Source organism: Rhinoderma darwinii, unplaced genomic scaffold (genome assembly GCF_050947455.1).
Source record: "Rhinoderma darwinii isolate aRhiDar2 unplaced genomic scaffold, aRhiDar2.hap1 Scaffold_585, whole genome shotgun sequence".
Taxonomy (NCBI): domain Eukaryota; kingdom Metazoa; phylum Chordata; class Amphibia; order Anura; family Rhinodermatidae; genus Rhinoderma; species Rhinoderma darwinii.
In genome coordinates, this window is record NW_027464139.1 from 85,042 (window position 1) to 102,723 (window position 17,682).

The following is a 17,682-nucleotide window of genomic DNA, read 5'->3' on the forward strand; positions in this document are numbered from 1 at the left end:
TAAATGCTATAATCCATAGTCCTTTTTAATCGATTGTGAAACAAAATCTAAACGACATAATAAAAGTCAACAGCACCACGGATTCCCAGACAGTCTCTCACACTGGTACTAGCGAGGCGTTAAGCTGTGTAACTTCAGCGATCTGACGAGAGCAGGCACATTCAGCTTAGAATGGCCATTGACATTAAATGCTTTAATCCATAGTCCTTTTTAATCGATTGTGAAACAAAATCTAAACGACATAATAAAAAGTCAACCGCACCACGGATTCCCAGACAGTCTCCCACACTGGTACTAGCGAGGCCTTAAGCTGTGTAACTTCTGCGATCTGACGAGAGCAGGCACATTCAGCTTAGAATGGCCATTGACATTAAAAGCCTTAATCCATAGTCCTATTTAATCTATTGTGAAAAAAAATCTAAACAACATAATAAAAATTCAACCGCACCACGGATTCCCAGACAGTCTCCCACACTGGTACTAGCGAGGCCTTAAGCTGTGTAACTTCTGCGTTCTGACGAGAGCAGGCACATTCAGCTTAGAATGTCCATTGACGTTAAATGCTTTAATCCATAGTCCTATTTAATCTATTGTGAAACAAAATCTAAACGACATAATAAAAAGTCAACCGCACCACGGATTCCCAGACAGTCTCCCACACTGGTACTAGCGAGGCCTTAAGCTGTGTAACTTCTGCTATCTGACGAGAGCAGGGACATTCAGCTTAGAATGGCCATTGACACTAAATGCTTTAATCCATAGTCCTTTTTAATCGATTGTGAAACAAAATCTAAACGACATAATAAAAATTCAACCACACCACGGATTCAAAGACAGTCTCCCACACTGGTACTAGCGAGGCCTTAAGCTGTGTAACTTCTGCGATCTGACGAGAGCAGGCACATTTAGCTTAGAATGGCCATTGACGTTAAATGCTTTAATCCATAGTCCTAATTAATCTATTGTGAAACAAAATCTAAACGACATAATAAAAAGTCAACCGCACCACGGATTCACAAACAGTCTCCCACACTGGTACTAGCGAGGCCTTAAGCTGTGTAACTTCTGCGATCTAACGAGAGCAGGCACATTCAGCTTAGAATGGCCATTGACATTAAACGCCTTAATCCATAGTCCTTTTTAATCGATTGTGAAACAAATCTAAACGACATAATAAAAAGCCAACCGCACCACGGATTCCCAGACAGTCTCCCACACTGGTACTAGCGAGGCCTTAAGCTGTGTAACTTCTGCATTCTGACGAGAGCAGGCACATTCAGCTTAGAATGGCCATTGACGTTAAATGCTTTAATCCATAGTCCTTTTTAATCGATTGTGAAACAAAATCTAAACGACATAATAAAAATTCAACCGCACCACGGATTCCCAGACAGTCTCCCACACTGGTACTAGCGAGACCTTAATCTGTGTAACTTCTGCGTTCTGACGAGAGCAGGCACATTCAGCTTAGAATGGCCATTGACGTTAAATGCTTTAATCCATAGTCCTATTTAATCTATTGTGAAACAAAATCTAAACGACATAATAAAAAGTCAACCGCACCACGGATTCCCAGACAGTCTTCCACACTAGTACTAGCGAGGCCTTAAGCTGTGTAACTTCTGCGATCTGACGAGAGCAGGCACATTCAGCTTAGAATGGCCATTGACATTAAATGCTTTAATCCATAGTCCTTTTTAATCGATTGTGAAACAAAATCTAAACGACATAATAAAAAGTCAACCGCACCACGGATTCCCAGACAGTCTCCCACACTGGTACTAGCAAGGCCTTAAGCTGTGTAACTTCTGCGATCTGCCGAGAGCAGGCACATTCAGCTTAGAATGGCCATTGACATTAAATGCTTTAATCCATAGTCCTTTTTAATCGATTGTGAAACAAAATCTAAACGACATAATAAAAAGTCAACCGCACCACGGATTCCCAGACAGTCTCCCACACTGGTACTAGCGTGGCCTTAAGCTGTGTAACTTCTGCGATCTGACGAGAGCAGGCACATTCAGCTTAGAATGGCCATTGACATTAAATGCTTTAATCCATAGTCCTTTTTAATCGATTGTGAAACAAAATCTAAACGACATAATAAAAAATCAACCGCACCACAGATTCCCAGACAGTCTCCCACACTGGTACTAACGAGGCCTTAAGCTGTGTAACTTCTGCTATCTGACGAGAGCAGGGACATTCAGCTTAGAATGGCCATTGACGTTAAATGCTTTAATCCATAGTCCTTTTTAATCGATTGTGAAACAAAATCTAAACGACATAATAAAAATTCATCCGCACCACGGATTCCCAGACAGTCTCCCACACTGGTACTAGCGAGACCTTAATCTGTGTAACTTCTGCGTTCTGACGAGAGCAGGCACATTCAGCTTAGAATGGCCATTGACGTTAAATGCTTTAATCCATAGTCCTATTTAATCTATTGTGAAACATAATCTAAACGACATAATAAAAAGTCAACCGTACCACGGATTCCCAGACAGTCTTCCACACTGGTACTAGCGAGGCCTTAAGCTGTGTAACTTCTGCGATCTGACGAGAGCAGGCACATTCAGCTTAGAATGGCCATTGACATTAAATGCTTTAATCCATAGTCCTTTTTAATCGATTGTGAAACAAAATCTAAACGACATAATGAAAAGTCAACCGCACCACGGATTCCCAGACAGTCTCCCACACTGGTACTAGCGAGGCCTTAAGCTGTGTAACTTCTGCGCTCTGCCGAGAGCAGGCACATTCAGCTTAGAATGGCCATTGACATTAAGTGCTTTAATCCATAGTCCTTTTTAATCGATTGTGAAACAAAATCTAAACGACATAATAAAAAGTCAACCGCACCACGGATTCCCAGACAGTCTCCCACACTGGTACTAGCGAGGCCTTAAGCTGTGTAACTTCTGCGATCTGACGAGAGCAGGCACATTCAGCTTAGAATGGCCATTGACATTAAATGCTTTAATCCATAGTCCTTTTTAATCGATTGTGAAACAAAATCTAAACGACATAATAAAAAATCAACCGCACCACGGATTCCCAGACAGTCTCCCACACTGGTACTAGCGAGGCCTTAAGCTGTGTAACTTCTGCTATCTGACGAGAGCAGGGACATTCAGCTTAGAATGGCCATTGACATTAAATGCTTTAATCCATAGTCCTTTTTAATCGATTGTGAAACAAAATCTAAACGACATAATAAAAGTCAACCGCACCACGGATTCCCAGACAGTCTCTCACACTGGTACTAGCGAGGCGTTAAGCTGTGTAACTTCTGCGATCTGACGAGAGCAGGCACATTCAGCTTAGAATGTCCATTGACGTTAAATGCTTTAATCCATAGTCCTATTTAATCTATTGTGAAACAAAATCTAAACGACATAATAAAAAGTCAACCGCACCACGGATTCCCAGACAGTCTCCCACACTGGTACTAGCGAGGCCTTAAGCTGTGTAACTTCTGCTATCTGACGAGAGCAGGGACATTCAGCTTAGAATGGCCATTGACATTAAATGCTTTAATCCATAGTCCTTTTTAATCGATTGTGAAACAAAATCTAAACGACATAATAAAAATTCAACCACACCACGGATTCAAAGACAGTCTCCCACACTGGTACTAGCGAGGCCTTAAGCTGTGTAACTTCTGCGATCTGACGAGAGCAGGCACATTTAGCTTAGAATGGCCATTGACGTTAAATGCTTTAATCCATAGTCCTAATTAATCTATTGTGAAACAAAATCTAAACGACATAATAAAAAGTCAACCGCACCACGGATTCACAGACAGTCTCCCACACTGGTACTAGCGAGGCCTTAAGCTGTGTAACTTCTGCGATCTAACGAGAGCAGGCACATTCAGCTTAGAATGGCCATTGACATTAAACGCCTTAATCCATAGTCCTTTTTAATCGATTGTGAAACAAATCTAAACGACATAATAAAAAGTCAACCGCACCACGGATTCCCAGACAGTCTCCCACACTGGTACTAGCGAGGCCTTAAGCTGTGTAACTTCTGTGATCTGACGAGAGCAGGCACATTCAGCTTAGAATGGCCATTGACATTAAAAGCCTTAATCCATAGTCCTATTTAATCTATTGTGAAACAAAATCTAAACAACATAATAAAAAGCCAACCGCACCACGGATTCCCAGACAGTCTCCCACACTGGTACTAGCGAGGCCTTAAGCTGTGTAACTTCTGCATTCTGACGAGAGCAGGCACATTCAGCTTAGAATGGCCATTGACGTTAAATGCTTTAATCCATAGTCCTTTTTAATCGATTGTGAAACAAAATCTAAACGACATAATAAAAATTCAACCGCACCACGGATTCCCAGACAGTCTCCCACACTGGTACTAGCGAGACCTTAATCTGTGTAACTTCTGCGTTCTGACGAGAGCAGGCACATTCAGCTTAGAATGGCCATTGACGTTAAATGCTTTAATCCATAGTCCTATTTAATCTATTGTGAAACAAAATCTAAACGACATAATAAAAAGTCAACCGCACCACGGATTCCCAGACAGTCTTCCACACTAGTACTAGCGAGGCCTTAAGCTGTGTAACTTCTGCGATCTGACGAGAGCAGGCACATTCAGCTTAGAATGGCCATTGACATTAAATGCTTTAATCCATAGTCCTTTTTAATCGATTGTGAAACAAAATCTAAACGACATAATAAAAAGTCAACCGCACCACGGATTCCCAGACAGTCTCCCACACTGGTACTAGCGAGGCCTTAAGCTGTGTAACTTCTTCGATCTGCCGAGAGCAGGCACATTCAGCTTAGAATGGCCATTGACATTAAATGCTTTAATCCATAGTCCTTTTTAATCGATTGTGAAACAAAATCTAAACGACATAATAAAAAGTCAACCGCACCACGGATTTCCCAGACAGTCTCCCACACTGGTACTAGCGTGGCCTTAAGCTGTGTAACTTCTGCGATCTGACGAGAGCAGGCACATTCAGCTTAGAATGGCCATTGACATTAAATGCTTTAATCCATAGTCCTTTTTAATCGATTGTGAAACAAAATCTAAACGACATAATAAAAAATCAACCGCACCACAGATTCCCAGACAGTCTCCCACACTGGTACTAACGAGGCCTTAAGCTGTGTAACTTCTGCTATCTGACGAGAGCAGGGACATTCAGCTTAGAATGGCCATTGACGTTAAATGCTTTAATCCATAGTCCTTTTTAATCGATTGTGAAACAAAATCTAAACGACATAATAAAAAGTCAACCGCACCACGGATTCCCAGACAGTCTCCCACACTGGTACTAGCGAGGCCTTAAGCTGTGTAACTTCTGCGATCTGACGAGAGCAGGCACATTCAGCTTAGAATGGCCATTGACATTAAATGCTTTAATCCATAGTCCTATTTAATCTATTGTGAAACAAAATCTAAACGACATAATAAAAAGTCAACCGCACCACGGATTCCCAGACAGTCTCCCACACTGGTACTAGCGAGGCCTTAAGCTGTGTAACTTCTGCGATCTGACGAGAGCAGGCACATTCAGCTTAGAATGGCCATTGACATTAAATGCTTTAATCCATAGTCCTTTTTAATCGATTGTGAAACAAAATCTAAACGACATAATAAAAAGGCAACCGCACCACGGATTCCCAGACAGTCTCCCACACTGGTACTAGCAAGGCATTAAGCTGTGTAACTTCTGCGATCTGACGAGAGCAGGCACATTCAGCTTAGAATGGCCATTGACATTAAATGCTTTAATCCATAGTCCTTTTTAATCGATTGTGAAACAAAATCTAAACGACATAATAAAAAATCAACCGCACCACGGATTCCCAGACAGTCTCCCACACTGGTACTAGCGAGACCTTAATCTGTGTAATTTCTGCGTTCTGACGAGAGCAGGCACATTCAGCTTAGAATGGCCATTGACGTTAAATGCTTTAATCCATAGTCCTATTTAATCTATTGTGAAACAAAATCTAAACGACATAATAAAAAGTCAACCGCACCACGGATTCCCAGACAGTCTTCCACACTGGTACTAGCGAGGCCTTAAGCTGTGTAACTTCTGCGATCTGACGAGAGCAGGCACATTCAGCTTAGAATGGCCATTGACATTAAATGCTTTAATCCATAGTCCTTTTTAATCGATTGTGAAACAAAATCTAAACGACATAATAAAAAGTCAACCGCACCACGGATTCCCAGACAGTCTCCCACACTGGTACTAGCGAGGCCTTAAGCTGTGTAACTTCTGCGATCTGACGAGAGCAGGCACATTCAGCTTAGAATGGCCATTGACATTAAATGCTTTAATCCATAGTCCTTTTTAATCGATTGTGAAACAAAATCTAAACGACATAATAAAAAATCAACCGCACCACGGATTCCCAGACAGTCTCCCACACTGGTACTAGCGAGGCCTTAAGCTGTGTAACTTCTGCTATCTGACGAGAGCAGGGACATTCAGCTTAGAATGGCAATTGACATTAAATGCTTTAATCCATAGTCCTTTTTAATCGATTGTGAAACAAAATCTAAACGACATAATAAAAGTCAACCGCACCACGGATTCCCAGACAGTCTCTCACACTGGTACTAGCGAGGCGTTAAGCTGTGTAACTTCTGCGATCTAACAAGAGCAGGCACATTCAGCTTAGAATGGCCATTGACATTAAAATCCTTAATCCATAGTCCTATTTAATCTATTGTGAAACAAAATCTAAACAACATAATAAAAAGTCAACCGCACCACGGATTCCCAGACAGTCTCCCACACTGGTACTAGCGAGGCCTTAAGCTGCGTGACTTCTGCGATCTGACGAGAGCAGGCACATTCTGCTTAGAATGGCCATTGACATTGAATGCTTTAATCCATAGTCCTTTTTAATCGATTGTGAAACAAAATCTAAACGACATAATAAAAAGTCAACCGCACCACGGATTTCCAGACAGTCTCCCACACTGGTACTAGCGAGGCGTTAAGCTGTGTAAGTTCTGCGATCTAACAAGAGCAGGCACATTCAGCTTAGACTGGCCATTGACATTAAATGCTTTAATCCATAGTCCTTTTTAATCGATTGTGAAACAAAATCTAAACGACATAATAAAAAGTCAACCGCACCACGGATTCCCAGACAGTCTCCCACACTGGTACTAGCGAGGCCTTAAGCTGTGTAACTTCTGCGATCTGACGAGAGCAGGGACATTCAGCTTAGAATAGCCATTGACATTAAATGCTTTAATCCATAGTCCTTTTTAATCGATTGTGAAACAAAATCTAAACGACATAATAAAAATTCAACCGCACCACGGATTGCCAGACAGTCTCCCACACTGGTACTAGCGAGGCCTCAAGCTGTGTAACTTCAGCGATCTGACGAGAGCAGGCACATTCAGCTTAGAATGGCCATTGACATTAAAAGCCTTAATCCATAGTCCTATTTAATCTATTGTGAAACAAAATCTAAACAACATAATAAAAAGCCAACCGCACCACGGATTCCCAGACAGTCTCCCACACTGGTACTAGCAAGGCCTTAAGCTGTGTAACTTCTGCGATCTGACGAGAGCAGGCACATTCAGCTTAGAATGGCCACTGACATTATATGCTTTAATCCATAGTCCTTTTTAATCGATTGTGAAACAAAATCGAAACGACATAATAAAAAGTCAACCGCACCACGGATTCCCAGACAGTCTCCCACACTGGTACTAGCGAGGCCTTAAGCTGTGTAACTTCTGCGATCTGACGAGAGAAGGCACATTCAGCCTAAGCTGACGTTAAATGCTTTAATCCATAGTCCTATTTAATCTATTGTGAAACAAAATCTAAACGACATAATAAAAAGTCAACCGCACCACGGATTCCCAGACAGTCTCCCACATTGGTACTAGCGAGGCGTTAAGCTGTGTAAGTTCTGCGATCTAACAAGAGCAGGCACATTCAGCTTAGACTGGCCATTGACATTAAATGCTTTAATCCATAGTCCTTTTTAATCGATTGTGAAGCAAAATCTAAACGACATAATAAAAAGGCAACCGCACCACGGATTCCCAGACAGTCTCCCACACTGGTACTAGCGAGGCCTTAAGCCGTGTAACTTCTGCGATCTGACGAGAGCAGGGACATTCAGCTTAGAATAGCCATTGACATTAAACGCTTTAATCCATAGTCCTTTTTAATCGATTGTGAAACAAAATCTAAACGACATAATAAAAATGCAACCGCACCACGGATTCCCCGACAGTCTCCCACACTGGTACTAGCGAGGCCTTAAGCTGTGTAACTTCTGCGATCTGACGAGAGCAGGCACATTCAGCTTAGAATGGCCATTGACGTTAAATGCTTTAATCCATAGTCCTATTTAATCTATTGTGAAACAAAATCTAAACGACATAATAAAAAGTCAACCGCACCAATGATTCCCAGACAGTCTCCCACACTGGTACTAGCAAGGCCTTAAGCTGTGTAACTTCTGCGATCTGACGAGAGCAGGCACATTCAGCTTAGAATGGCCATTGACATTAAATGCTTTAATCCATAGTCCTTTTTAATCGATTGTGAAACAAAATCTAAACGACATAATAAAAAGTCAACTGCACCACGGATTCCCAGACAGTCTCCCACACTGGTACTAGCGAGGCCTTAAGCTGTGTAACTTCTGCGATCTGACGAGAGCAGGCACATTCAGCTTAGAATGGCCATTGACATTAAATGCTTTAATCCATAGTCCTTTTTAATCGATTGTGAAACAAAATCTAAACGACATAATAAAAAGTCAACTGCACCACGGATTCCCAGACAGTCTCCCACACTGGTATTTGCGAGGCCTTAAGCTGTGTATCTTCTGCGATCTGACGAGAGCAGGCACATTCAGCTTAGAATGGGCATTGACATTAAATGCTTTAATCCATAGTCCTTTTTAATCGATTGTGAAACAAAATCTAAACGACATAATAAAAAGTCAACCGCACCACGGATTCCCAGACAGTCTCCCACACTGGTACTAGCGAGGTCTTAAGCTGTGTAACTTCTGCGATCTGACGAGAGCAGGCACATTCAGCTTAGAATGGCCATTGACATTAAAAGCCTTAATCCATAGTCCTATTTAATCCATTGTGAAACAAAATCTAAACAACATAATAAAAAGTCAACCGCACCACGGATTCCCAGAGTGTCTCCCACACTGGTACTAGCGAGGCCTTAAACTGTGTAACTTCTGCGATTTGACGAGAGCAGGGACATTCAGCTTAGAATGGCCATCGACATTAAATACTTTAATCCATAGTCCTTTTTAATCGATTGTGAAACAAAATCTAAACGACATAATAAAACGTCAACCGCACCACGGATTCCCAGACAGTCTCCCATACTGGTACTAGCGAGATTTTAAGCTGTGTAACTTCTGCGATCTGACGAGAGCAGGGACATTCAGCTTAGAATGGCCATTGACGTTAAATGCTTTAATCCATAGTCCTTTTTAATCGATTGTGAAACAAAATCTAAACGACATAATAAAAATTCAACCGCTCCACGGATTCCCAGACAGTCTCCCACACTGGTACTAGCGAGGCCTTAAGCTGTGTAACTTCTGCGATCTGACGAGAGCAGGCACTTTCAGCTTAGAATGGCCATTGACATTAAAAGCCTTAATCCATAGTCCTATTTAATCTATTGTGAAACAAAATCTAAACAACATAATAAAAAGTCAACCGCACCACGGATTCCCAGACAGTCTCCCACACTTGTACTAGCGAGGCCTTAAGCTGTGTAACTTCTGTGATCTGACGAGAACAGGGACATTCAGCTTAGAATGGCCATTGACATTAAATGCTTTAATCCATAGTCCTTTTTAATCGATTGTGAAACAAAATCTAAACGACATAATAAAAAATCAACCGCACCACGGATTCCCAGACAGTCTCCCACACTGGTACTAGCGAGGCCTTAAGCTGTGTAACTTCTGCGTTCTGACGAGAGCAGGCACATTCAGCTTAGAATGGCCATTGACGTTAAATCCTTTAATCCATAGTCCTATTTAATCTATTGTGAAACAAAATCTAAACGACATAATAAAAAGGCAAGCGCACCACGGATTCCCAGACAGTCTCCCACACTGGTACTAGCGAGGCCTTAAGCTGTGTAACCTCTGCGATCTGACGAGAGCAGGCACTTTCAGCTTAGAATGGCCATTGACATTAAAAGCCTTAATCCATAGTCCTATTTAATCTATTGTGAAACAAAATCTAAACAACATAATAAAAAGTCAACCGCACCACGGATTCCCAGACAGTCTCCCACACTGGTACTAGCGAGGCCTTAAGCTGTGTAACTTCTGTGATCTAACGAGAGCAGGGACATTCAGCTTAGAATGGCCATTGACATTAAATACTTTAATCCATAGTCCTTTTTAATCGATTGTGAAACAAAATCTAAACGACATAATAAAAAATCAACCGCACCACGGATTCCCAGACAGTCTCCCACACTGGTACTAGCGAGGCCTTAAGCTGTGTAACTTCTGCGTTCTGACGAGAGCAGGCACATTCAGCTTAGAATGGCCATTGACGTTAAATCCTTTAATCCATTGTCCTATTTAATCTATTGTGAAACAAAATCTAAACGACATAATAAAAAGTCAAGCACACCACGGATTCCCAGACAGTCTCCCACACTGGTACTAGCGAGGCCTTAAGCTGTGTAACTTCTGCGATCTGACGAGAGCAGGCACATTCAGCTTAGAATGGCCATTGACATTAAATGCTTTAATCCATAGTCCTTTTTAATCGATTGTGAAACAAAATCTAAACGACATAATAAAAAGTCAACCGCACCACGGATTCCCAGACAGTCTCCCACACTGGTACTAGCGAGGCCTTAAGCTGTGTAACTTCTGCGATCTGACGAGAGCAGGGACATTCAGCTTAGAATGGCCATTGACATCAAATGCTTTAATCCATAGTCCTTTTTAATCGATTGTGAAACAAAATCTAAACGACATAATAAAAATTCAACCACACCACGGATTCCCAGACAGCCTCCCACACTGGTACTAGCAAGGCCTTAAGCTGTGTAACTTCTGCGATCTGACGAGAGCAGGCACATTCAGCTTAGAATGGCCATTGACATTAAATGCTTTAATCCATAGTCCTTTTTAATCGATTGTGAAACAAAATCTAAACGACATAATAAAAAGTCAACCGCACCACGGATTCCCAGACAGTCTCCCACACTGGTACTAGCGAGGCCTTAAGCTGTGTAACTTCTGCGATCTGACGAGAGCAGGCACATTCAGCTTAGAATGGCCATTGACATTAAATGCTTTAATCCATAGTCCTTTTTAATCGATTGTGAAACAAAATCTAAATGACATAATAAAAAGTCAACCGCACCACGGATTCCCAGACAGTCTCCCACACTGGTACTAGCGAGGCCTTAAGCTGTGTAACTTCTGCGATCTGACGAGGGCAGGCACATTCAGCTTAGAATGGCCATTGACATTAAATGCTTTAATCCATAGTCCTTTTTAATCGATTGTGAAACAAAATCTAAACGACATAATAAAAAGTCAACCGCATCACGGATTCCCAGACAGTCTCCCACACTGATACTAGCGAGGCCTTAAGCTGTGTAACTTCTGCGATCTGACGAGAGCAGGGACATTCAGCTTAGAATGGCCATTGACATTAAATGCTTTAATCCATAGTCCTTTTTAATCGATTGTGAAACAAAATCTAAACGACATAATAAAAATTCAACCGCACCACGGATTCCCAGACAGTCTCCCACACTGGTACTAGCGAGGCCTTAAGCTGTGTAACTTCTGCGATCTGACGAGAGCAGGCACATTCAGCTTAGAATGGCCATCGACATTAAACGCTTTAATCCATAGTCCTTTTTAATCGATTGTGAAACAAAATCTAAGCGACATAATAAAAAGTCAACCGCACCACGGATTCCCAGACAGTCTCCCACACTGGTACTAGCGAGGTTTTAAGCTGAGTAACTTCTGCAATCTGACGAGAGCAGGCACATTCAGCTTAGAATGGCCATTGACATTAAATGCTTTAATCCATAGTCCTTTTTAATCGATTGTGAAACAAAATCTAAACGACATAATAAAAAGTCAACTGCACCACGGATTCCCAGACAGTCTCCCACACTGGTACTAGCGAGGTCTTAAGCTGTGTAACTTCTGCGATCTGACAAGAGCAGGCACATTCAGCTTAGAATCGCCATTGACATTAAAAGCCTTAATCCATAGTCCTATTTAATCTATTGTGAAACAAAATCTAAACAACATAATAAAAAGTCAACCGCACCACGGATTCCCAGACAGTCTCCCACACTGGTACTAGCGAGGCCTTAAGCTGTATAACTTCTGCGATCTGACGAGAGCAGGGACATTCAGCTTAGAATGGCCATTGACATTAAATGCTTTAAGCCATAGTCCTTTTTAATCGATTGTGAAACAAAATCTAAACGACATAATAAAAAGTCAACCACACCACGGATTCCCAGACAGTCTCCCACACTGGTACTAGCGAGGCCTTAAGCTGTGTAACTTCTGCGATCTGACGAGAGCAGGCACATTCAGCTTAGAATGGCCATTGACATTAAATGCTTTAATCCATAGTCCTTTTTATTCGATTGTGAAACATAATCTAAACGACATAATAAAAAGTCAACCGCACCACGGATTCCCAGACAGTCTCCCACACTGGTACTAGCGAGGCCTTAAGCTGTGTAATTTCTGCGATCTGACGAGAGCAGGTACATTCAGCTTAGAATGGCCATTGACATTAAATGCTTTAATCCATAGTCCTTTTTAATCGATTGTGAAACAAAATCTAAACGACATAATAAAAATTCAACCGCACCACGGATTCCCAGACAGTCTCCCACACTGGTACTAGCGAGGCCTTAAGCTGTGTAACTTCTGCGATCTGACGAGAGCAGGCACATTCAGCTTAGAATGGCCATTGACGTTAAATGCTTTAATCCATAGTCCTATTTAATCTATTGTGAAACAAAATCTAAACGACATAATAAAAAGTCAACCGCACCACGGATTCCCAGACAGTCTCCCACACTTGTACTAGCGAGGACTTAAGCTGTGTAACTTCTGTGATCTGACGAGAACAGGGACATTCAGCTTAGAATGGCCATTGACATTAAATGCTTTAATCCATAGTCCTTTTTAATCGATTGTGAAACAAAATCTAAACGACATAATAAAAAATCAACCGCACCACGGATTCCCAGACAGTCTCCCACACTGGTACTAGCGAGGCCTTAAGCTGTGTAACTTCTGCGTTCTGACGAGAGCAGGCACATTCAGCTTAGAATGGCCATTGACGTTAAATCCTTTAATCCATAGTCCTATTTAATCTATTGTGAAACAAAATCTAAACGACATAATAAAAAGGCAAGCGCACCACGGATTCCCAGACAGTCTCCCACACTGGTACTAGCGAGGCCTTAAGCTGTGTAACCTCTGCGATCTGACGAGAGCAGGCACTTTCAGCTTAGAATGGCCATTGACATTAAAAGCCTTAATCCATAGTCCTATTTAATCTATTGTGAAACATAATCTAAACAACATAATAAAAAGTCAACCGCACCACGGATTCCCAGACAGTCTCCCACACTGGTACTAGCGAGGCCTTAAGCTGTGTAACTTCTGTGATCTAACGAGAGCAGGGACATTCAGCTTAGAATGGCCATTGACATTAAATACTTTAATCCATAGTCCTTTTTAATCGATTGTGAAACAAAATCTAAACGACATAATAAAAAATCAACCGCACCACGGATTCCCAGACAGTCTCCCACACTGGTACTAGCGAGGCCTTAAGCTGTGTAACTTCTGCGTTCTGACGAGAGCAGGCACATTCAGCTTAGAATGGCCATTGACGTTAAATCCTTTAATCCATTGTCCTATTTAATCTATTGTGAAACAAAATCTAAACGACATAATAAAAAGTCAAGCACACCACGGATTCCCAGACAGTCTCCCACACTGGTACTAGCGAGGCCTTAAGCTGTGTAACTTCTGCGATCTGACGAGAGCAGGCACATTCAGCTTAGAATGGCCATTGACATTAAATGCTTTAATCCATAGTCCTTTTTAATCGATTGTGAAACAAAATCTAAACGACATAATAAAAAGTCAACCGCACCACGGATTCCCAGACAGTCTCCCACACTGGTACTAGCGAGGCCTTAAGCTGTGTAACTTCTGCGATCTGACGAGAGCAGGGACATTCAGCTTAGAATGGCCATTGACATCAAATGCTTTAATCCATAGTCCTTTTTAATCGATTGTGAAACAAAATCTAAACGACATAATAAAAATTCAACCACACCACGGATTCCCAGACAGTCTCCCACACTGGTACTAGCAAGGCCTTAAGCTGTGTAACTTCTGCGATCTGACGAGAGCAGGCACATTCAGCTTAGAATGGCCATTGACATTAAATGCTTTAATCCATAGTCCTTTTTAATCGATTGTGAAACAAAATCTAAACGACATAATAAAAAGTCAACCGCACCACGGATTCCCAGACAGTCTCCCACACTGGTACTAGCGAGGCCTTAAGCTGTGTAACTTCTGCGATCTGACGAGAGCAGGCACATTCAGCTTAGAATGGCCATTGACATTAAATGCTTTAATCCATAGTCCTTTTTAATCGATTGTGAAACAAAATCTAAATGACATAATAAAAAGTCAACCGCACCACGGATTCCCAGACAGTCTCCCACACTGGTACTAGCGAGGCCTTAAGCTGTGTAACTTCTGCGATCTGACGAGGGCAGGCACATTCAGCTTAGAATGGCCATTGACATTAAATGCTTTAATCCATAGTCCTTTTTAATCGATTGTGAAACAAAATCTAAACGACATAATAAAAAGTCAACCGCATCACGGATTCCCAGACAGTCTCCCACACTGATACTAGCGAGGCCTTAAGCTGTGTAACTTCTGCGATCTGACGAGAGCAGGGACATTCAGCTTAGAATGGCCATTGACATTAAATGCTTTAATCCATAGTCCTTTTTAATCGATTGTGAAACAAAATCTAAACGACATAATAAAAATTCAACCGCACCACGGATTCCCAGACAGTCTCCCACACTGGTACTAGCGAGGCCTTAAGCTGTGTAACTTCTGCGATCTGACGAGAGCAGGCACATTCAGCTTAGAATGGCCATCGACATTAAACGCTTTAATCCATAGTCCTTTTTAATCGATTGTGAAACAAAATCTAAGCGACATAATAAAAAGTCAACCGCACCACGGATTCCCAGACAGTCTCCCACACTGGTACTAGCGAGGTTTTAAGCTGAGTAACTTCTGCAATCTGACGAGAGCAGGCACATTCAGCTTAGAATGGCCATTGACATTAAATGCTTTAATCCATAGTCCTTTTTAATCGATTGTGAAACAAAATCTAAACGACATAATAAAAAGTCAACTGCACCACGGATTCCCAGACAGTCTCCCACACTGGTACTAGCGAGGTCTTAAGCTGTGTAACTTCTGCGATCTGACAAGAGCAGGCACATTCAGCTTAGAATCGCCATTGACATTAAAAGCCTTAATCCATAGTCCTATTTAATCTATTGTGAAACAAAATCTAAACAACATAATAAAAAGTCAACCGCACCACGGATTCCCAGACAGTCTCCCACACTGGTACTAGCGAGGCCTTAAGCTGTATAACTTCTGCGATCTGACGAGAGCAGGGACATTCAGCTTAGAATGGCCATTGACATTAAATGCTTTAAGCCATAGTCCTTTTTAATCGATTGTGAAACAAAATCTAAACGACATAATAAAAAGTCAACCACACCACGGATTCCCAGACAGTCTCCCACACTGGTACTAGCGAGGCCTTAAGCTGTGTAACTTCTGCGATCTGACGAGAGCAGGCACATTCAGCTTAGAATGGCCATTGACATTAAATGCTTTAATCCATAGTCCTTTTTAATCGATTGTGAAACATAATCTAAACGACATAATAAAAAGTCAACCGCACCACGGATTCCCAGACAGTCTCCCACACTGGTACTAGCGAGGCCTTAAGCTGTGTAATTTCTGCGATCTGACGAGAGCAGGTACATTCAGCTTAGAATGGCCATTGACATTAAATGCTTTAATCCATAGTCCTTTTTAATCGATTGTGAAACAAAATCTAAACGACATAATAAAAATTCAACCGCACCACGGATTCCCAGACAGTCTCCCACACTGGTACTAGCGAGGCCTTAAGCTGTGTAACTTCTGCGATCTGACGAGAGCAGGCACATTCAGCTTAGAATGGCCATTGACGTTAAATGCTTTAATCCATAGTCCTATTTAATCTATTGTGAAACAAAATCTAAACGACATAATAAAAAGTCAACCGCACCACGGATTCCCAGACAGTCTCCCACATTGGTACTAGCGAGGCGTTAAGCTGTGTAAGTTCTGCGATGTAACAAGAGCAGGCACATTCAGCTTAGAATGGCCATTGACATTAAATGCTTTAATCCATAGTCCTTTTTAATCGATTGTGAAACAAAATCTAAACGACATAATTAAAAGTCAACCGCACCACGGATTCCCAGACAGTCTCCCACACTGGTACTAGCGAGGCCTTAAGCTGTGTAACTTCTGCGATCTGACGAGAGCAGGCACATTCAGCTTAGAATGGCCATTGACATTAAATGCTTTAATCCATAGTCCTTTTTAATCGATTGTGAAACAAAATCTAAACGACATAATAAAAAGTCAACCGCACCACGGATTCCCAGACAGTCTCCCACACTGGTACTAGCGAGGCCTTAAGCTGTGTAACTTCTGCGATCTGACGAGAGCAGGGACATTCAGCTTAGAATAGCCATTGACATTAAATGCTTTAATCCATAGTCCTTTTAATCGATTGTGAAACAAAATCTAAACGACATAATAAAAAGTCAACCGCACCACGGATTCCCAGACAGTCTCCCACACTGGTACTAGCGAGGCCTTAAGCTTTGTAACTTCTGCGATCTGACGAGAGCAGGTACATTCAGCTTAGAATGGCCATTGACGTTAAATGCTTTAATCCATAGTCCTATTTAATCTATTGTGAAACAAAATCTAAACGACATAATAAAAAGGCAACCGCACCACGGATTCCCAGACAGTCTCCCACACTGGTACTAGCGAGGCCTTAAGCTGTGTAACTTCTGCGATCTGACGAGAGCAGGCACATTCAGCTTAGAATGGCCGTTGACATTAAAAGCCTTAATCCATAGTCCTATTTAATCTATTGTGAAACAAAATCTAAACAACATAATAAAAAGTCGACCGCACCACGGATTCCCAGAGTGTCTCCCACACTGGTACTAGCGAGGCCTTTAGCTGTGTAACTTCTGCGATTTGACGAGAGCAGGGAAATTCAGCTTAGAATGGCCATTGACGTTAAATGCTTTAATCCATAGTCCTATTTAATCTATTGTGAAACAAAATCTAAACGACATAATAAAAAGTCAACCGCACCATGGATTCCCAGACAGTCTCCCACACTGGTACTAGCGAGGTTTTAAGCTGTGTAACTTCTGCAATCTGACGAGAGCAGGGACATTCAGCTTAGAATGGCCATTGACATTAAATGCTTTAATCCATAGTACTT

At 41.8% G+C, this 17,682-nt stretch overlaps 75 pseudogenes; all 75 read right to left on the reverse strand.

Moving 5' to 3' along the window:
* Positions 1-64: 64 nt before the first annotated feature.
* LOC142724669 (5S ribosomal RNA) lies at positions 65-183 on the reverse strand (annotated as a pseudogene).
* A 67-nt stretch (positions 184-250) lies between these two features.
* On the reverse strand, positions 251-369 carry LOC142724561 (5S ribosomal RNA; annotated as a pseudogene).
* A 67-nt stretch (positions 370-436) lies between these two features.
* On the reverse strand, positions 437-555 carry LOC142724551 (5S ribosomal RNA; annotated as a pseudogene).
* A 67-nt stretch (positions 556-622) lies between these two features.
* Positions 623-741, reverse strand: LOC142724520 (5S ribosomal RNA; annotated as a pseudogene).
* A 253-nt stretch (positions 742-994) lies between these two features.
* Positions 995-1,113, reverse strand: LOC142724509 (5S ribosomal RNA; annotated as a pseudogene).
* A 66-nt stretch (positions 1,114-1,179) lies between these two features.
* On the reverse strand, positions 1,180-1,298 carry LOC142724465 (5S ribosomal RNA; annotated as a pseudogene).
* A 67-nt stretch (positions 1,299-1,365) lies between these two features.
* Positions 1,366-1,484, reverse strand: LOC142724624 (5S ribosomal RNA; annotated as a pseudogene).
* Positions 1,485-1,551: 67 nt separating this feature from the next.
* LOC142724429 (5S ribosomal RNA) lies at positions 1,552-1,670 on the reverse strand (annotated as a pseudogene).
* A 67-nt stretch (positions 1,671-1,737) lies between these two features.
* Positions 1,738-1,856, reverse strand: LOC142724542 (5S ribosomal RNA; annotated as a pseudogene).
* A 67-nt stretch (positions 1,857-1,923) lies between these two features.
* Positions 1,924-2,042, reverse strand: LOC142724439 (5S ribosomal RNA; annotated as a pseudogene).
* A 67-nt stretch (positions 2,043-2,109) lies between these two features.
* LOC142724596 (5S ribosomal RNA) lies at positions 2,110-2,228 on the reverse strand (annotated as a pseudogene).
* Positions 2,229-2,481: 253 nt separating this feature from the next.
* LOC142724526 (5S ribosomal RNA) lies at positions 2,482-2,600 on the reverse strand (annotated as a pseudogene).
* Positions 2,601-2,667: 67 nt separating this feature from the next.
* On the reverse strand, positions 2,668-2,786 carry LOC142724539 (5S ribosomal RNA; annotated as a pseudogene).
* Positions 2,787-2,853: 67 nt separating this feature from the next.
* LOC142724574 (5S ribosomal RNA) lies at positions 2,854-2,972 on the reverse strand (annotated as a pseudogene).
* Positions 2,973-3,039: 67 nt separating this feature from the next.
* Positions 3,040-3,158, reverse strand: LOC142724576 (5S ribosomal RNA; annotated as a pseudogene).
* Positions 3,159-3,410: 252 nt separating this feature from the next.
* On the reverse strand, positions 3,411-3,529 carry LOC142724522 (5S ribosomal RNA; annotated as a pseudogene).
* Positions 3,530-3,782: 253 nt separating this feature from the next.
* On the reverse strand, positions 3,783-3,901 carry LOC142724490 (5S ribosomal RNA; annotated as a pseudogene).
* Positions 3,902-3,967: 66 nt separating this feature from the next.
* Positions 3,968-4,086, reverse strand: LOC142724479 (5S ribosomal RNA; annotated as a pseudogene).
* Positions 4,087-4,153: 67 nt separating this feature from the next.
* On the reverse strand, positions 4,154-4,272 carry LOC142724467 (5S ribosomal RNA; annotated as a pseudogene).
* Positions 4,273-4,339: 67 nt separating this feature from the next.
* Positions 4,340-4,458, reverse strand: LOC142724625 (5S ribosomal RNA; annotated as a pseudogene).
* A 67-nt stretch (positions 4,459-4,525) lies between these two features.
* On the reverse strand, positions 4,526-4,644 carry LOC142724430 (5S ribosomal RNA; annotated as a pseudogene).
* A 67-nt stretch (positions 4,645-4,711) lies between these two features.
* LOC142724674 (5S ribosomal RNA) lies at positions 4,712-4,830 on the reverse strand (annotated as a pseudogene).
* A 254-nt stretch (positions 4,831-5,084) lies between these two features.
* Positions 5,085-5,203, reverse strand: LOC142724597 (5S ribosomal RNA; annotated as a pseudogene).
* Positions 5,204-5,270: 67 nt separating this feature from the next.
* On the reverse strand, positions 5,271-5,389 carry LOC142724586 (5S ribosomal RNA; annotated as a pseudogene).
* Positions 5,390-5,456: 67 nt separating this feature from the next.
* On the reverse strand, positions 5,457-5,575 carry LOC142724598 (5S ribosomal RNA; annotated as a pseudogene).
* Positions 5,576-5,642: 67 nt separating this feature from the next.
* On the reverse strand, positions 5,643-5,761 carry LOC142724656 (5S ribosomal RNA; annotated as a pseudogene).
* A 67-nt stretch (positions 5,762-5,828) lies between these two features.
* LOC142724560 (5S ribosomal RNA) lies at positions 5,829-5,947 on the reverse strand (annotated as a pseudogene).
* Positions 5,948-6,014: 67 nt separating this feature from the next.
* LOC142724447 (5S ribosomal RNA) lies at positions 6,015-6,133 on the reverse strand (annotated as a pseudogene).
* Positions 6,134-6,200: 67 nt separating this feature from the next.
* LOC142724611 (5S ribosomal RNA) lies at positions 6,201-6,319 on the reverse strand (annotated as a pseudogene).
* Positions 6,320-6,386: 67 nt separating this feature from the next.
* LOC142724544 (5S ribosomal RNA) lies at positions 6,387-6,505 on the reverse strand (annotated as a pseudogene).
* A 252-nt stretch (positions 6,506-6,757) lies between these two features.
* Positions 6,758-6,876, reverse strand: LOC142724491 (5S ribosomal RNA; annotated as a pseudogene).
* A 253-nt stretch (positions 6,877-7,129) lies between these two features.
* On the reverse strand, positions 7,130-7,248 carry LOC142724443 (5S ribosomal RNA; annotated as a pseudogene).
* A 253-nt stretch (positions 7,249-7,501) lies between these two features.
* Positions 7,502-7,620, reverse strand: LOC142724503 (5S ribosomal RNA; annotated as a pseudogene).
* A 432-nt stretch (positions 7,621-8,052) lies between these two features.
* Positions 8,053-8,171, reverse strand: LOC142724546 (5S ribosomal RNA; annotated as a pseudogene).
* Positions 8,172-8,238: 67 nt separating this feature from the next.
* Positions 8,239-8,357, reverse strand: LOC142724616 (5S ribosomal RNA; annotated as a pseudogene).
* Positions 8,358-8,424: 67 nt separating this feature from the next.
* LOC142724502 (5S ribosomal RNA) lies at positions 8,425-8,543 on the reverse strand (annotated as a pseudogene).
* A 67-nt stretch (positions 8,544-8,610) lies between these two features.
* On the reverse strand, positions 8,611-8,729 carry LOC142724697 (5S ribosomal RNA; annotated as a pseudogene).
* Positions 8,730-8,982: 253 nt separating this feature from the next.
* Positions 8,983-9,101, reverse strand: LOC142724426 (5S ribosomal RNA; annotated as a pseudogene).
* Positions 9,102-9,540: 439 nt separating this feature from the next.
* On the reverse strand, positions 9,541-9,659 carry LOC142724523 (5S ribosomal RNA; annotated as a pseudogene).
* A 67-nt stretch (positions 9,660-9,726) lies between these two features.
* Positions 9,727-9,845, reverse strand: LOC142724476 (5S ribosomal RNA; annotated as a pseudogene).
* A 67-nt stretch (positions 9,846-9,912) lies between these two features.
* LOC142724703 (5S ribosomal RNA) lies at positions 9,913-10,031 on the reverse strand (annotated as a pseudogene).
* A 253-nt stretch (positions 10,032-10,284) lies between these two features.
* LOC142724534 (5S ribosomal RNA) lies at positions 10,285-10,403 on the reverse strand (annotated as a pseudogene).
* A 67-nt stretch (positions 10,404-10,470) lies between these two features.
* Positions 10,471-10,589, reverse strand: LOC142724704 (5S ribosomal RNA; annotated as a pseudogene).
* A 253-nt stretch (positions 10,590-10,842) lies between these two features.
* On the reverse strand, positions 10,843-10,961 carry LOC142724409 (5S ribosomal RNA; annotated as a pseudogene).
* Positions 10,962-11,028: 67 nt separating this feature from the next.
* On the reverse strand, positions 11,029-11,147 carry LOC142724662 (5S ribosomal RNA; annotated as a pseudogene).
* Positions 11,148-11,214: 67 nt separating this feature from the next.
* On the reverse strand, positions 11,215-11,333 carry LOC142724623 (5S ribosomal RNA; annotated as a pseudogene).
* Positions 11,334-11,400: 67 nt separating this feature from the next.
* LOC142724480 (5S ribosomal RNA) lies at positions 11,401-11,519 on the reverse strand (annotated as a pseudogene).
* A 67-nt stretch (positions 11,520-11,586) lies between these two features.
* Positions 11,587-11,705, reverse strand: LOC142724633 (5S ribosomal RNA; annotated as a pseudogene).
* Positions 11,706-11,772: 67 nt separating this feature from the next.
* Positions 11,773-11,891, reverse strand: LOC142724505 (5S ribosomal RNA; annotated as a pseudogene).
* Positions 11,892-12,144: 253 nt separating this feature from the next.
* LOC142724606 (5S ribosomal RNA) lies at positions 12,145-12,263 on the reverse strand (annotated as a pseudogene).
* A 67-nt stretch (positions 12,264-12,330) lies between these two features.
* Positions 12,331-12,449, reverse strand: LOC142724714 (5S ribosomal RNA; annotated as a pseudogene).
* A 67-nt stretch (positions 12,450-12,516) lies between these two features.
* Positions 12,517-12,635, reverse strand: LOC142724419 (5S ribosomal RNA; annotated as a pseudogene).
* Positions 12,636-12,702: 67 nt separating this feature from the next.
* On the reverse strand, positions 12,703-12,821 carry LOC142724408 (5S ribosomal RNA; annotated as a pseudogene).
* A 67-nt stretch (positions 12,822-12,888) lies between these two features.
* LOC142724472 (5S ribosomal RNA) lies at positions 12,889-13,007 on the reverse strand (annotated as a pseudogene).
* A 67-nt stretch (positions 13,008-13,074) lies between these two features.
* Positions 13,075-13,193, reverse strand: LOC142724572 (5S ribosomal RNA; annotated as a pseudogene).
* Positions 13,194-13,260: 67 nt separating this feature from the next.
* On the reverse strand, positions 13,261-13,379 carry LOC142724705 (5S ribosomal RNA; annotated as a pseudogene).
* A 67-nt stretch (positions 13,380-13,446) lies between these two features.
* Positions 13,447-13,565, reverse strand: LOC142724626 (5S ribosomal RNA; annotated as a pseudogene).
* A 67-nt stretch (positions 13,566-13,632) lies between these two features.
* LOC142724535 (5S ribosomal RNA) lies at positions 13,633-13,751 on the reverse strand (annotated as a pseudogene).
* A 67-nt stretch (positions 13,752-13,818) lies between these two features.
* Positions 13,819-13,937, reverse strand: LOC142724706 (5S ribosomal RNA; annotated as a pseudogene).
* Positions 13,938-14,004: 67 nt separating this feature from the next.
* Positions 14,005-14,123, reverse strand: LOC142724528 (5S ribosomal RNA; annotated as a pseudogene).
* A 67-nt stretch (positions 14,124-14,190) lies between these two features.
* LOC142724410 (5S ribosomal RNA) lies at positions 14,191-14,309 on the reverse strand (annotated as a pseudogene).
* A 67-nt stretch (positions 14,310-14,376) lies between these two features.
* Positions 14,377-14,495, reverse strand: LOC142724579 (5S ribosomal RNA; annotated as a pseudogene).
* Positions 14,496-14,562: 67 nt separating this feature from the next.
* LOC142724635 (5S ribosomal RNA) lies at positions 14,563-14,681 on the reverse strand (annotated as a pseudogene).
* Positions 14,682-14,748: 67 nt separating this feature from the next.
* On the reverse strand, positions 14,749-14,867 carry LOC142724481 (5S ribosomal RNA; annotated as a pseudogene).
* Positions 14,868-14,934: 67 nt separating this feature from the next.
* On the reverse strand, positions 14,935-15,053 carry LOC142724634 (5S ribosomal RNA; annotated as a pseudogene).
* Positions 15,054-15,120: 67 nt separating this feature from the next.
* On the reverse strand, positions 15,121-15,239 carry LOC142724506 (5S ribosomal RNA; annotated as a pseudogene).
* Positions 15,240-15,492: 253 nt separating this feature from the next.
* On the reverse strand, positions 15,493-15,611 carry LOC142724607 (5S ribosomal RNA; annotated as a pseudogene).
* Positions 15,612-15,678: 67 nt separating this feature from the next.
* Positions 15,679-15,797, reverse strand: LOC142724715 (5S ribosomal RNA; annotated as a pseudogene).
* Positions 15,798-15,864: 67 nt separating this feature from the next.
* On the reverse strand, positions 15,865-15,983 carry LOC142724420 (5S ribosomal RNA; annotated as a pseudogene).
* Positions 15,984-16,050: 67 nt separating this feature from the next.
* Positions 16,051-16,169, reverse strand: LOC142724530 (5S ribosomal RNA; annotated as a pseudogene).
* A 67-nt stretch (positions 16,170-16,236) lies between these two features.
* Positions 16,237-16,355, reverse strand: LOC142724473 (5S ribosomal RNA; annotated as a pseudogene).
* A 253-nt stretch (positions 16,356-16,608) lies between these two features.
* LOC142724647 (5S ribosomal RNA) lies at positions 16,609-16,727 on the reverse strand (annotated as a pseudogene).
* Positions 16,728-16,794: 67 nt separating this feature from the next.
* On the reverse strand, positions 16,795-16,913 carry LOC142724445 (5S ribosomal RNA; annotated as a pseudogene).
* Positions 16,914-16,979: 66 nt separating this feature from the next.
* LOC142724438 (5S ribosomal RNA) lies at positions 16,980-17,098 on the reverse strand (annotated as a pseudogene).
* A 67-nt stretch (positions 17,099-17,165) lies between these two features.
* Positions 17,166-17,284, reverse strand: LOC142724710 (5S ribosomal RNA; annotated as a pseudogene).
* Positions 17,285-17,682: the final 398 nt, after the last annotated feature.